The sequence below is a fragment of the Tamandua tetradactyla genome, chromosome 6 (assembly GCF_023851605.1).
Source record: "Tamandua tetradactyla isolate mTamTet1 chromosome 6, mTamTet1.pri, whole genome shotgun sequence".
Lineage (NCBI taxonomy): Eukaryota > Metazoa > Chordata > Mammalia > Pilosa > Myrmecophagidae > Tamandua > Tamandua tetradactyla.
Genome location: NC_135332.1, coordinates 35,213,383 through 35,229,155, shown reverse-complemented (window position 1 = coordinate 35,229,155; position 15,773 = coordinate 35,213,383). Strand labels below are relative to the sequence as shown.

Here is a 15,773-nt window from a genome sequence, read left to right as displayed (position 1 = left end):
TCACATGGACAGGCACCGGGAATCAAACCCAGGTCCTCTGGCACGGCAGGCAAGCATTCTTGCCTGCTGAGCCACCGTGGCCTGCCCTACATTTCAACTTTAATAGTCACATTTGGCAAATGATTACCATTTTAGACTGCACACGTCAAGATCCATCAGTGAATTAGGGGAGAGTTGGGAAAAGAGAGGCGTGGGAAACAAACATGTAATTAGCATCTCCTATGTTTAGGTACAATGCCAGATGCTTTCACATTTTGAACACTCATATCCCTTTGAGGTTGTTGCCTCCTGTGCAGGTCAGTGTATTATCTCATGTATTAATCTTGGTGGCTAACAACATTTCTTTCTCACTCCTGTTACATGCTGCCATCTGTGTTTCTGTTCTCTATGCCTTCTCTTTCTAGGACTGGACTAAAGGAACATCCCCATTTGGGACGTGCAATGTTCATAGCAGAAGGAAAAGAGGAAAAGAACAACCAAAAATATGCACTGTCACTTAAAGTCTTCTGCTGAGACATACCACCCACTTCACATTCCACTGGCTAAAGCAAGTCACATGGCCAAGCCGGAAATCAACATGGCAGGGAAATATCCTCCTCCCATAGGAGGCACTGCAATTTATGTTGTAGGGAGTAGAGAGATACAATCCTCTTATAGGAAAGGGAGCAGCAAATAATTGAAAACTATCAAACAATGTACCATATTTTCCTGTTTCAGACAAAGAAACTGAAGTTCAAAGATGGTGATGTAGCTTCTCCAAGGTCAGCCAGCAAAGGAGTGCCAGAATTAGAAATTAACCTCAGGTGTGTTTTACTCTAAAGTTCATGTTTTTCCATCACACATTTTTCTAGGGAATAAGTGCTCCCAGAGTATTTTGGCTGATAGGATTAAAAGAATCTGGTGAAAATCTTCTGTTGCCTCTGCAGATCACTCCCAACCCTTCCCCATACTCCCTTTGCCCAGGATGGATTTCACCAACAGCTTCCCCTGCTCTCTGGCTTCCAGGTGGGGTTGACAGAGAGGATGCTCCATCAACAGATTCAGGGAGGCAGGAAATTGAGGCTGAGGATGTTATTACCCCAGCACCCTACCTGACTGTGCCACGACATAAGGTCCCAGCCACTAGAAGAAAGCTCTTTCTCTTGGAGGGTTCTGGAAACCACACCCCACACACACCCCAGCCACTTCCAACCTAAGAGTATAAGGGAGTTGAGCTGGTACTAGACTGGGTACTGCACTGTTCCTAGTGGTTCCCATATACTTTCCCTACACCCTGTTAAATAGTCCTTTCATTAGACTCTACCTGAATGATCTGAATTTGAGTGTGCTATCCTTTTCCTGCTAGGACCCAGTTCACAAATTGCTCCCAGGAGTAACCCAAGACAGGACAATGGGAGACAACCACACAGTTTGTTTGTACTGCTTGTTTCTTCTGTTTTCCCCTTAGGCATAATATCCCTTAAGAAATTTAGACACAGATTAAAGGAATTTAAAAGCTTGGAAGTTTAAAGGGTGGGTCTGAGACCTAAGAAAGTATTTCTTGGTTTCTGACTCTCGCTATTATGATTTACAGTTGAGAATATTAAGATTCTCTGACATCATCTAATTTTCATGACTGGAAAAATAACCCAAAGGACAAGATGCACTGAGATGATAATGAATCATTCATTCTTTCATTCAAACAGTATTTATTGTGCATTTACTTTGTGCAAGAGTAGGAATTTAGATTAACAATAAATTTAGTGATTGTGTTACTGTTTTTATTAAAATGTTTTTCTTATTTCCTACCTGTAATATAATCTCCTCCTTACAAGGGATCCTTGAAAGGGAGACACTTAAGACTGTTCTTAGGAAGAAATCAACATTTATCTTCCTTCTCATTTCTCTCCTCAATTATTATTTTTACAACCCTATCTTAAGGAAATATGTAATTCTATAATAAGATGGAATCCAGAGTTCTGAGATATAACTTGAAAAGGAAAATGTTCTGGCAACAGCAGTACAAAATGAGAGAATCCCAAGGAAATGTAAAACTCAGGGCAACAGAGTGGGGTGGGGATTTTTCCCTTGAAGGAGGTTCTTCCACAGAGAAACTGCAGACTCCTGGGGGTTATCTCAATAAAGCCGAGATGCAACCTTACAGATAGCAGAGGCCTTTTCACAGGTGGGGCGAATAAGCCTTAGAAATACAGAGAATCTCAATATATTGGTATTTATTAATACTACACAGAAAATCTACCTAAAATCAAATCTATTCATACCACCTTGTTAAAATTGCACAATGCTTCCATTACCTATAGCTATTAGGCAGCTGTAGTGAAATGGTGGTAAGCATGGACCTTGGAGCTAGGTGGACTGGGTTCAAAATCTGGGTCTAGTCCCTTTTGAAATGTGAATGTAGAAATGTTACTAAGTATGGTAGGCATGGAAATGCTCCATCCAAACACCCTTCAAAGAAGGGTTTGCTACCCAGCTACAGAATGTGGTCTGAAGATAGCCCTAAGCTCTCGGTTCTTCGAGGTCAGCCTCAAGGTGCAGAAGAGCCATTTTGACTGAGGTTGAGCTTTTCCCGGGTTGACCTGCTCCTGGTGACTGAGCTCAGCAGGGTTATAAAGGTCTGACCGTTTTTGCCCAACATGGGCCCCTCAGATGGGCAGTACAAGTTCCCAAACTCCCTACTGTGTTGGCCAAGTCTTTGAGAAGCCTGCATCATAGTTCAATTTTTTCTTCTGTTCAATTATGTTTATTCCCTATTCCTTTCACTGATGTTGTTCCCTAATAAATGTCTAGCACTCTAAACTCTATCTCAATCTCTGCTTTCAGAGAGGCACCCTCAGAGCCTGTAGTTGCGCCCTACTCCTTTCTGTTAAGAGAAAGAGCACTTCCCTTCCAGACATTTACCCCACACAGAAATCAGCTACAGAACCCTCTTCTTTGAAAGGCAACATGTGGTCCCCTCAGACACTTTACCCAATGTCCAGAATATGCCCTTACAGTTTCTATATTGTCTCTGAGCTATTTTTGTTAATTGTAAATTGTGGCTAACTGATGGATATGCAAACTCTGTCTTGTCTGGCAGAGATTTAATGGACTCTTTGCTGTCCCTTTTCCCCCCAAAAGTTTTGGCACTTAACTTGGTAAATTCTGTTCTCTTTCCCAAACTGTCAGTCCACACCAAATTTTCATTTTTTTTCACATTTTCTTCAATATCAGGCTACAATCCTCCAGACTAACTATTACAATGATTTTCCTTCCTGCCTGACTCAGTATTGCTGAAAACTAAAACTTGACTGCCCAGATCCCTGTTGGAACTCTAATTTGCCTTACAGCTGGTTCTTCCCTGGAATCTCAAGAAGCCCTGCAAACTGAGGCTCAACTATTTGTTATATTGCTGAAAAATTTAAAAGATAAAACATTGGTATTATCCTGAGGATTGTATCCTTAAACCATATGCCAAAATGTAATCCCTTGGCCTTCACAATAAATGAAATGTGCACACACACATAAAAGAAAACAAACAAAAATAACCCACATCTACTCCCCTAGTCAATGCTTCTTGACTGAGTTTCTACTCTGCCAGTTACTGCACTGGTGAAGGTCATTAGAGCTATAAATCACATAGATGCTTAAAGCCCAGTAGGGGAGACAGGCAAGTAAATATTAATTAGAGCTCTGGGTAACAAATGCTAAGAGACAGAGGAAGTATGGTGTGCTATCAGTACACATTAGATAGCTACTTGCCCTAGTGATGGGGCCAGGAATGGCTTTTGTTAGGAAGACTGGATGGCATAAATGACATTTTCATAGTTCCTTTCCTATGCCTCAGCTGTTGTTGCTTGATAGTTGGTACATGCTGTTAAAGTGTTTCTTCTTACATCCTAATTCATTTTCTATTCATACGTGCATGCTCTAAATCTTTAATTAGTTTGCAAACTCCCCCAAGGTCATGGAACACATTTTCCCTTCAATTGCTGGCAGTCCTAAAGGCTCTGCACACAGTGGGTATTCAATAAACATCAGCAGCCAATAGATTGGCCAGTAATTGCCTCTTGTCCATCTTTTCCCATTACCTTGCTACAGAGCTAAGCAGGTGGCATCCCTCTGGTTTACAGTCAAAACTGACTAGTGACACACTGACACAGAGGAAGGCACTAAGGGAGCCATTCCAGAGATTCATGACAGATTAACAGTGCAGCTCCTGTCATTGTTAATAAGATTTACAGAGGCAATCCACCTGGCAAGGTACAGAAAGCATGCCATTAAAATAAAAAGGGCAACACCTTCAGAACAGAACAAAGTCAACTGTTTTACCTTCTAAGACATTAACATGATAATGTCACTGTTCCTCTAAGGTGTCTGGCTTGCTAATAAATATATGGATGTCACTCAGAAAGACACAAATGGGCAGACCTTTAGGGTGAAATGTTTACATTCCATTGCTTGAGGGAAAAATAGGCTTTCTCCCTTGACCTTTTTTTCCAGAGCCATGTTCTCCGCTGTAAATTAAGGGTCGACCAGATGTCTGGAAGTTCATAACACAAAGTGGCTGGAAATCAAGAGGAATATCAATGTAATAGGGATTATTGCAGAGAGACCTGAAATTTGGATCCCTGAAGAAGAGTAATGAGATGCCTGAAAATGAAAATGATTATAACCAGATCACAGAACAGTTCACAGTTCTTTGCAGAGAATTTGGATTGTTCCTGTAGGTAGCATGAAGGTTTTTGAAGGATTTTAAGCAGAGGAGCCTTATGGACAGAGACATGCTTCAGAAAGGCTAATCTAGAAGCAATGTGTTGGTTAAAGTGTAACTCATCATCATTGTTATAATAACTTCTTAATTTGACTTCTTCTCTAAAACGTTAAGGCAATTGGACCTTCTACCATTCACCTTAAAGCTAAATACAAGGTAGGTCATCATGATCTCTTCAAAGTTCTTCATTGCTGTAGTAGTGGTGCCTGGTGGGCAGCCACAGGGACTGCTTCTGGCCAGCATTAGTAGTATCAATGTATCAAAAGAAAAGGGGAAGCTCAGCCCCAGTAAGGGCAAGAGTAAGGGCAGCTGCAGTCATCCTGGAGTCAGGGATTCTCTAGGACTCTACCTTTGAAAATTACTCAGCTCCAATCCTCCTCAATCCTTTAAGGCTATCCTAAAGATACAAATTTCAAGGCCAGGATACCTGGTTTTAGCATGAGTTGCATGACAATCCCCCATGGTTAGCAGGTGGGGTTTCATGATTGAAAACCTCACAATAATCACAAGGCATAGAGGAAGCATGCTGACCAGAAAAAACCTTGAACAGGAAACAATGAAACAAACAAACACACATAGCTGCTACAGAAGAGTATTCACTTTAGCATGATGATGTAGGCTCTCCATGAGATGCCCATCCTACCTCTGAAACCTCATTTTTTGATATAGCCATCCTTAAATAAAATAGGCCCACCAGATTACTTACTTGTTCTTAAACACACTTGACATTTCTGGTTGTCTTGCATTTTTTTCAATCTTCATTGTCTATCTTTCCCTTTTCCATATTACAAAATCTTAATATCCTTAGAAATTTAGCTGAAATACTATTTCTAAAAATCATCTCTAATCAAACAACACTTTCTTGATTCTCTATTATGTTACTTATTTTCTTTTGCCTTGTAGTTTCTATTAATAACACTATTCCTAGCAACTGCTAAGGATGACACAGAAGTTTGCAATTTAAAAGAATTATATATGAGATTTTATTTGACCCCTATAGTAATCAAAGTGGTCTCTGTTTCACTATTCTCTACATTTTATAGGTTAAGAAATGTTAGAAAGAAAGAGCCTAAGCCTATCCAAAGAGTAAGTGGCAAGGCTGAACCTAAATCCAAGCTCTCCTAGCTCATACTTCCCCAGGCTATTTCTATGTGTGCCTCAAATGGATTTCAAGTTAAAAAGGTTTGCAAGAGTAGATAGTCAATGAATGTGTGTTGAATACAAGAAAGAATGAATACAATATTAAAATATTATTGACAACTCACAGGTAATTCTAGATTCAGAAAAGGATAGCTAAATGACCTGATGGTGGAATGACCCTTCTCCTTAAAGGTAAGATGCAAGTTGGACCCTGAAAATTAGTATTTGGAATGGCAGAGAGGACAGTAAAGGGATATCATGGTAGGAAAAATCACGCCTTTCCCATGATCAGGAATGGTGCATTTTCTTTGATGTTTAGTTTACAAAGACGAGAAAAAAAATCCTCGCAAATAGGATGTTGAGCTGTTTAGTCGATGAAGGGAGTATGAGGAAAGGATGCACTAAATAGTGATTTATCATCCACTCCCCTATTCCCTTAACATGCTGTCTTATGGAGGGTTGTTAGGGACAGCTTTGTGATCTGTGGTGGACTTTGAGCTTCAGCTTTCCTCAGGCAAATTAAATTTGACATTCAATTTAAAATCTGAGATATTGTAGGGCCAACTCTAATAGACAAGAGTGATATACCAATGTCCATTCATTCGGTTTAATCTAAGGTTTTCTACACCTCTCTGGGTCTTCTCCACAGTAATAGAGCATTTAATTCATATTTCACAGAGTCATACTTTTTTGCAACTAGAAGAAATCTTAGAAATGCTCAAGGGCAGAGATACTTGTACCATTCTCAGCAACTAACATCTTACCTTGCTGGAAGAGATTATGGGATAATAGACACGACAGAAGATTTTGAGTCAGACATGTCTGTGTTTTATTTCTAGTTCTACATCTGACTTGGATAAAATCAGGCAGAGTATCTAACCTATTTAGGTGTCACATTCTTTATCTATAAAATGAAACAATACCTACCTCAAAGGTTATTGTACAGATTTACTGCACTAGCATATATAATATTCTCTGAACCCAGTAAGCTCTAAAAACATGTTGGGCCACACCATTTATACACTGTCAATGCCCCCAAAGCACTTGAAATTGGACTAAAATGACTTGCCCAATGGTACAGAAATTAGTCTTGTATTAGTATGTCAGTTGAGTCCTCCAGGAAGCAGATTGAAGACGAGGTTGGAATTTTGTTGAGCAGAGAAAACTTTATAAAGTAAATCCGAAACCTGTGAAACCAAGGCAGAAAACAAGTGAGGTTGGGCAGGGAGAGCCTTGGCCTCAAATGCAGATCTGACAAAGTATTGGCCAACTCACAGGAGAGCTCTGAAGCTAAAAGAGAGTCTGACAGAGGATTCCAGCTTGGGCAGAAACAGGGCCAAGTCATTGGCTGAGGAAAAGTACAGTCTTGGGTGGAAAACTGAGATAGTGCCTGAAGGCACTGAAAGCTAAAGGCTTTGAGCTAACTCCGTTTCTTACAATGAATAATAGGTTCTTTCTGGAAGGGAGATGCAAGGGGCACAGCTGATGGCTGTCGCAACCAGTAACATAGTGCTCAAAAAGCAGTTATGACCTTTAAAGTTTCACATAATTCAAAGCTAAGAAAGACTTGGGAACTGAAAGATAATTTTTAATGAAATGAAAACATTGATGTATATGCTTAAATTGTATTCATAACTATGGGACAAAGGAGCAAAATCTCTATATTTCAAAACTCAAGTGGACTATAAAAATCAGCAAAAGGCATAGATGGAGGTTAACATACAGACTGAGATTGAGTGAGAATAAAATGGCATGAGCGACCAAAGAGAAAAAGCAAAACTTCTTTCTGTAATGGTGATACTTTATAAAAGAGACTGCATAATTTGGGGACCGGATAGATTATTAGTTATTTCCTAATTCTGGTACCTGCTAGGTGTTATTCCCCTCTCTGAGCAAGTTCAAGTTTTCAACCTAGTCAACCAGTCATTAATTAAACATGTGTATATACTGGACCTTATGGACACTAGAGCCTAACAAAGTTCCTTATGTTAAACATATAATAAGATAAAGTTCTGACTCTAAAATTTGATAATTGTAATGAAAGAAAAAGACTATAGTATTCTCATTCACGAATACTCTGAAATCCTTTTCTCACTGAGCCCATAAATCCAAAGTTAATATTAACACTTCTCCCTTCCGAAACCCTAAGAGCCTGTTAAAGTGGAGTTCTTCCTTCCTTCAGTAATCCAATAGGCTTTGCTTTGTTCAACCAGCAGGAATTCTTGGTACTCTTTTTTAGGGAGTCAGCAGCCAACAAAAGATTGGGAGATCTCCAAAAATGGCAAGGAAAGGGAGATAGGTGCAAAAGAATTGAGTGTCCTCACTAAAGAGTCATATTCATGACAGATTGTTGAGTCTAAAATGGAAGAGGAAGAAAAGGCAGACAATAGGGACTGACTACATGCAGGGTTTCTCCAGCACTGTTTGAGGCCACATAATTTTTTGTTGTAGGAACTGTCTTGTGTGGGCTATCTAGCAGCTCCCTGGCCTCTAACCACTAAACACCAGTGGTATATCCCCAATGGAAACAGCTAAAAATGTCTTCCAACATTGCCAAATGTACCTTTGGGAGTAAAATAGTCCCTAGCTGAAAGTCACAGGAGAGAACGGAGGGATCAATTTATTGGCTACCTAAATGAAGTCAAAGAACTGTTTTGGTAGATTGCTTGAGCAAGTAAGGGGGCAGGAGAGGTGAGTGTGTTGGAACTGAGAATACTTGACCTAATGATCTCTAAGGTAGTCCTATTTCAGTTTCTATCATCCTGCTGCTTGTGAGCATGGGCAGAGGTGAGTAATACGTAGCAGAGCTGAAGAATGACACGTAGGAGGAGCACAGGCTTGTCGGGAACATTAAATTTGCTAATGTATATAAAGTACTTAGTTCAGGGGTGCCATAAGGTGGATGATAAAAATAAAAAATTGGCTGCCTTTCTAATCTGTTTGGCAAAGGTGGTAAGAAGGTTAAAAGGAAGCTGAAACTTTACATGTAAATATGTTCCATATTGCCAAAAAAAAAAAAAAAAGTGGAAGTGATGTTGGAACAATGAGTTTCCAAATTAATAACAAGATCTTCTTTTACTAGCACTGACATTTTCCTGTTTTTAAAATAAAATGTTTAATAGGAACAAGTTGACCTCAATACTAGGTCATGCTGAAAGAAAACAGCTCCTTCCCTTACCAGTCTGAGTTAGTTACAGTGAGAACTATATACTGAGCTTAAGAATTTCTCTGACTGTGCAGACAAGATTCAGGAATGGACTGAATGAGACTCACTTATTCAGCAAATTTTGCTACTTTTCATAAATTATCATACATTAATAAACAGCTGTGGCAAAGATGAAAGTATCTCAGCTGAAGGGAAGAATAAGCAATGTGGACTTCCATGTGAAATATGATTAAAATCCAACAACCATTCAGGGGCAGATTTTATTTCATGCCAATAGTTTACTCTTACACATTACCATTCACCTATAGCAACAAATCAAAGATTGCGCCAAATACATGACTGGAAAATGTAACCACTAAAGACTTGGCTTTAGGAAGTCTTAGTTAAGCTCAAAATTCATATATTTTGTGGATTTGACTGAAGTTATTGAAGAATCAAGTTGCTCTTGGCATCTGCACAAAATCTGCCTTTCCTTCTTACTCAGAACTCACCCTTGATTCCAGCATTTTTTTTTTTTTTTCCCACTCCCAGACTTAGAGCTCTAGACCACGTTATGCTGACTAGATCACTAGGGAATTTTGGCTTTGGGGAAACACTTGAAAAAAAAAACTCCTCTACCATTTCATATCCATGATTTCGATTACAAAAGCAGATTTGAATTCAGGCAATCTGGAATTAGGTCTTGTCCATTGAAAAGCAAAGCTACCTTCTCTGACTTCCCTAGAAACCAATTTCTTTATCAGAACAAATCAAGCAAGTCCCTAAAGGTGACAGTGAGGCAGTAATTAAGGCTTTTTTTCCCAAAGCTGCTGGTAGCTGCCTTTTGGCTGCTGAAGTGGGAGTCTTAGTGAGGAATAGGCATTACGTCACATAATATGTATTTTTCCTTAATTATAGAGGATACCTTTTCCTGAGCTTGGGCTCTCAATAATGCTAGCTGAATCACAGGCTTTGAGATGGAAGATTGTTTTCTGCCCAAATGTTTGTATTCTGTTTCAGAGAAAAATGGTAAAGGGACTATAATGGCCCCTTCTTAATTACGTATAATTAAGAAAAAAATTCCTTGGAAAAAGGATTGTTTCCCTGGACTAGTTCTGCCTAATACAACTACGTGAACCTCTCCCTCTTCTTCTGAAAAGCACATTCTCTTCTGCTTCAAAGACTATCAATTTATGAAGTTTTCTTTGACTAAGTAAAGGAGGCTGAGGGCCTGAAAATAAACCAAATATACCAGGCGTCTGCAAAATATCTTGAAGCCTCAATGTCAGGTCTGGAGATTTGGAAAAAGCAGGCTGAGCATTTTTTATTCGTTCAAGTCCCAGCCTGAAGTGGATTTCTTGATTATAGCCAACATTTTCCCCAAGATTTAATGTAATGATAATAGGATAAAATGGATTCATTCCCCATACTTGAATCACAAAATAAACTATTCTGATTCCATGGCTATTTATGAACATTCAATAAATATGTATTAACTATTTTTATTGTTGTAAAACAGAGGGTATAATTATGAAGAGGTACCAGCAGGTAATTCCTTTGTAGTCATGGAACAGTTTTGTATTCTTACTGTAACGGTTGTTATACAAATTTATACATGTGAAAATTTTCATAGAATAATACAGCCAAAAAAAAAAAAAACCCTGAGTAAATGGAAAAACTGGTGAGATCTGAATAAGATCCTCAGCTCAGTTAATAGAATTGTAGCAATGTCATTTTCTTGGTTTTGATAATATACTGTGGTTATTAGCAATGAAGAAAGATGAAGGCTAGGTGGGAACTTTCTGTGGTATTTTTGCTGTCTCTTGTGAGTCTATAATTATTTCAAAATAAAAATATATATTATATTTAAATATAATTATTTAAAAATAGGCATAAGTGGCGGGCCGCGGTGGCTCAGCGGGCAAAGTGCTTGCCTGCTATGCCGGAGGACCTCGGTTCGATTCCCGGCCCCAGCCCATGTAACAAAAACGGAGAAACAGAATACAATAAAACAAGAAAATGTTTAAAAATGTTTCCCTTTCTTCCTTCCTTCCTTCCTTCTATCCTTCCTTCCTTCTCTCTGTCTTTCCTTAAAAAAAAAAAAAAAAAAAAAAAAAAAAAAAAATAGGCATAAGTCACTGTCACAGACCTGCTTAAAAGCTACCAATGGGGAGGGAGATAGGAGCCTACAAAATAGAAAGCATAAGTAAATTTGGGGGATCAAAGAACAGAGGAAATGTGTGCCTCACCTCCCAGGGAGGATCTCAAGAAATGAAGGGCCTCTTAGACTTTGTTTGGTGCAGTACAAGGAGGACAGACTAAAGATGTCTGCAGTGGATTTCTAGGCAGATAGAGCTGGGCAGCAGAGATATAACTGTTGGTCATGCACTCAAAAATGGAACAAGAAAAGATGAAAAACTTAACCTGTAGATACTGGGCAGCAATGTATGAGTCAGACATCACAGTGTCCAACATGTCAGATACCATGGAGACCATGTGGGAACAAGGGAGTCTCCATGGATGCCAGTGTGGATGATGATGACAAATGACCACTGCCAATATTGACACCTGACACCCTATAAGTCTAGCAGGTCTAGTGAAAAAACCTATACGTACTGCCTCATTGTCACCTATGGGACTTGCTTGATCTGTTCCAATAGAGGAATTGGCCTCTCAGGAATCCTAATGGGTAAAAAGCTTTGCTTTCAGTGGACATGACCTAATTCCAAATTGCCTGCATTCAAATCTGCTTTTGTAATTGAAATCATGGCTTTGACATGGTGGTGGGATTTTTTTCAAAAGTGTTTCCCCAAAGCCCAAATTCCCTTGTAACCTAGTCAGCATAATATGGTCTAAAACTACAAGTCTGGGAGCAAAAATTAAAAGGCTGAAATCCAGGGTGAGTCCTGAGTAAGAAGAAGGCAGATTTTTTTGCAGATACCAAGAGCAACTTGATTCTTCAATAACTTCAGTCGAATCTACAGAATATATGAATTTTGAGCTTAAGACTCCCTAAAGCTCAGTCTTTAGTGGTGACATTTTCCATTCATGCACTTGACATTATCTTTGATTCTTTGCTGTAGATTAGATTAATGGTAGTGTGTTAAGAGTAAACTGTTGGTATGAAATAAAATCTGCCCCTGGATGATTGTTGGATTTTAATCATATTTCACATGGAAGTCCACATTACTTATTCTTCCCTTCAACTGAGATACTTTCATCTTTGCCATAGCTAGTTATTAATGTATGATAATTTATGATAAGTAGCAAAATTTGCTGAATAAGTGAGTCTCATTCAGTCCATACCTGAACCTCATTCTGTACAGTCAAAGAAATGCTTAAGCTCTATATATGGTCTCACTATAATCAACTCAGCCTAGTAAGTGAAAGTGCCGTTTTCCTTCAGCATAACCTAGCATTTTAAGTTTGGGAAGTTTTCTGTCATTATTTCTTTGAATACTCCTTTTGCCCCTTTCTCTTGTCTCATTCTGGCACCCTCTTAATGCATATATCGCTACTCTTGATGGGTTTCTGGTGGCATCCATGTGGGAGAGCCATTTACTGGTATTTACCATGTTTTACCAGCCTCATCTCTTGCTCTTCCATGGATACCACATGGTGTTCTACTAGGATTCTGGAGATCCAAAATACTTGATTCAGACAGTTTCTTCCTGTTTAGTAGTTGTTGTGGAGGAGGGTATGATTTCCTAGAACTTCCTATTCTGCCATCTTACCATAATTCCCCTCACAATCCCACCCATTTAAAAAAATATATTTTTAAGAGAAACATTTTAAAAATGTTTAGACAATTTAAATTGTAGCATAGTGGGGAAAAAAAAACAGAAAAACATTTATAATCCAAATTGATGGTAGTTGCTTCTTTCCAGTAGTAGAATGGGAAATCAGAATTTCAAAGCCTCTATCACTTCTTCTGTATTAACCAGAGGGTGAGACCCAGAATCCATAGTTCTCAGTTTCTAAAACATAGAAATGATTTCACTATGTAAAGTTGGTCCTAGGGCATCACAATTAGTTAAGACCTATGTTCCTCTGGGTATGGTGTTGAGGAGAACACTGACAAGAATAAAATGAAGCCAAGGAAAAGAATAATTATATGCATGGCATTAAAGGACATAGGGGTAGAGCAAAATGGCAGAAAGATGAATTCTGCAAATGAAGGCTCTTATGAAAAATTCTGGTTGGTGGCAAATCTAAAGCCTTTAGGTTTCATTTTAATGTGTTTGCTTCACTTTAATGTAAAATTCCTCCATTACCAGAAATCTTCAGTAATGCCGGCGATACACTCAAATACCACATCTTATGCAGTTTACATGGGGAAGGGACTCAAGCAAAAGTTATTGAATTTTATGTCTGGCTTAATGTGTAATTGAGGAAGAACTTCAAAAGGAGAGGGAATACAAAGAGGCTGAAACTCAAAAGTTAAGATCCCATGAGAACTTAAGTTCCCAGGAATTTGCAAAAATTTAGGTAAGAAAATTTTAGTTCATATGGGATGTGGGATAGAGGACTTAAGTTAAATTTATGACAGTGCTAAACTATAGAGAGACCTGAGCTAACACAAATAAATTCAGAGGATCTAACTTCAAGTTGGCATGAAGACCTAATCTATTAGAAATTTTTCATCAAAAGTCTTTAAATCTCCGTACTTTTCATCTGTCTTATCTGCAGATGTTTCTGACAGGAAGTGTACAGAAACATAGCAAAGTGTATCATGTAAAACAGAGTTTTAGATTTTGTTTTTTTTTTTTGCATGGGCAGGCACCAGGAATCAAACCCGGGTATCCAGCATGGCAGGCAAGAACTCTGCCTGCTGAACCACCGTGAACCCACCTGATATTATCATTTTTATGTGTTGATTTTAGGAATTATGAAGGCAAACTAGAAAATATTTTTAAAAATATATAATTTATTATAAAAATATATCAGGAATAAAGAAGTATGATAAGAGAAAGTGTAAACTGAGAGAATCTGGGAATGATATAATATGGAAAGAGTAGGAATAATTTATAAATGAATTCTTTTTTTTTTTTTTTTTTTTTTTTTTTTTTAAAGGGAGGAAGGGAAGGAAAGACAGAGAAGGAAGGAAGGATGGAAGGAAGGAAGGGAAACATTTTTTTTAAACATTTTCTTGTTTTATTATATTTTGTTTGTTTGTTTGTTTTTTACATGGGCTGGGGCCGGGAATCGAACCGGGGTCCTCCGGCACGGCAGGCAAGCACTCTTGCCCGCTGAGCCACCGCGGCCCGCCCCTATAAATGAATTCTTAAAATAAAATAATCGATTAGCACTTCCAATTCCAGAAGGCTCATGAAGCACACACTGACCTCTAGTTTATATAGAATTCCATTGCAATGATAGAACAAACTTAAAAATAGGTACAAATCTAGAGCAGCTCTAGAAAGCACTGGAAAGAAGCCAATATTTAAAGAAATTCTGCAGGATAAAAGGAGATATATTGAGATTCACCATAAAACTCAACAGACAGAGCAACATGAATCTCTATAAAAGGAAGGATCTCATAAAGAAAGTTATTCCTGAAAAAGCCATGACCTCAACCAAAGCCAGCCAGGTTTGAGAAAGACAGTGAGCCATGAGGCAGGAACTGGTATAATTAATTAAAGACTATAGAAACAGCTTCATGCCCCACCACCCTCCTTTCTTAGAGAAGCTTCCCTCACGTTAAATCTATTTCAAGTTAGAAGAGACACAGCAAGGGTTTTGGTTCTAGAAAGAAAAAGAGAGAATTTCCCAAATAACATTTTAACTGTATTCAGAAGACAAATTCTGTGTGGATCTGCCATGTTCTGTTTCTTTTCACCACCTGCTTCTCTACGATACCACCAGCCAGAGCCTTCAAGTCTGAATCTGTATTCACCACCAGAATAATCACAGGTTACCATCATGCTGGAGACATGCAACCCAAATCCATTGCCTTTTAATTATACATATAAAAAGCTATGCAATAATCATTAAACAGCTATACTAAACTATCAGAACTGACCACTAAACAAAACAGTTGTTGCAGGAATCAGAAGAAATGCTCAAATTAATTTTAATTAGTATCTTCTGAGAGATTCAGAAGGAATTTACAATCGTTAAAAAACAGTAAGTCAGGCAGGCCACGGTGGCTCAGCAGGCAGAGTTCTCACCTGCCATGCCAGAGACGCGGGTTCAATTTCCGGTACCTGTCCATGCAAAATAAATAAATTAAATAAATACATACACAAAATAAAAAACAATGTCACTGTGGCTCTTTCATCAGTGACCCACCAACATGGGCATGTTCACACCAAAACCGTGGAGGTGGTGGCCTGGGCCATCAGGGAGACGTACTACACATGGCTGGGCAATGACGTCCACGTGAACCAGTATATGTATGAGGAGAAGGCCATTTTGCACAGCAAGAAGCTCTGCAACAAGATAACAGACAATACCAAACATCTGATGAAGCAAACAGAGAGGCCTGGTGATGGGTCTCTCTATCAAGCTGCAGGAGGAGGAGGAAAAAGAGAGATTCATTATGTTCCTGAGGTTTTGGCCTTAGATCAGAGATCTTGTATAGATCCTGACACTAAGGAAATGCTGAAGCTTTTGGGCTTGGGCAATCTGCAGGTCACTCAGCCTATAGTTAGGATGAATTTCAAAACATCTCATGGAGCTGTTTGAATCTGCAATGCTGTAAGATTTTCAGTAAAACTGTGGACATAAAAATAA

At 38.7% G+C, this 15,773-nt stretch overlaps 1 protein-coding gene and 1 pseudogene across 5 annotated transcripts in view; one reads left to right on the top strand and one right to left on the bottom strand.

Annotated features, from left to right (window-relative positions):
- The window catches only part of LOC143685948 (uncharacterized), a 100,708-nt gene that overhangs the window by 12,234 nt on the left and 72,701 nt on the right, over positions 1-15,773 (bottom strand). For 3 of the 5 annotated variants that reach the window (XR_013176815.1, XR_013176816.1, XM_077163068.1), the window contains one exon: positions 6,734-7,080. The exons of 1 other annotated variant lie outside the window; for it this stretch is intronic. The gene's annotated coding sequence lies outside the window, so the exon portion shown is untranslated. Of the gene's footprint in view, positions 1-6,733; positions 7,081-15,773 lie in introns of those variants that run through there. One more of the 5 variants, XR_013176814.1, reaches the window with a different exon arrangement.
- Positions 8,671-15,725, top strand: LOC143686622 (small ribosomal subunit protein eS17 pseudogene; annotated as a pseudogene).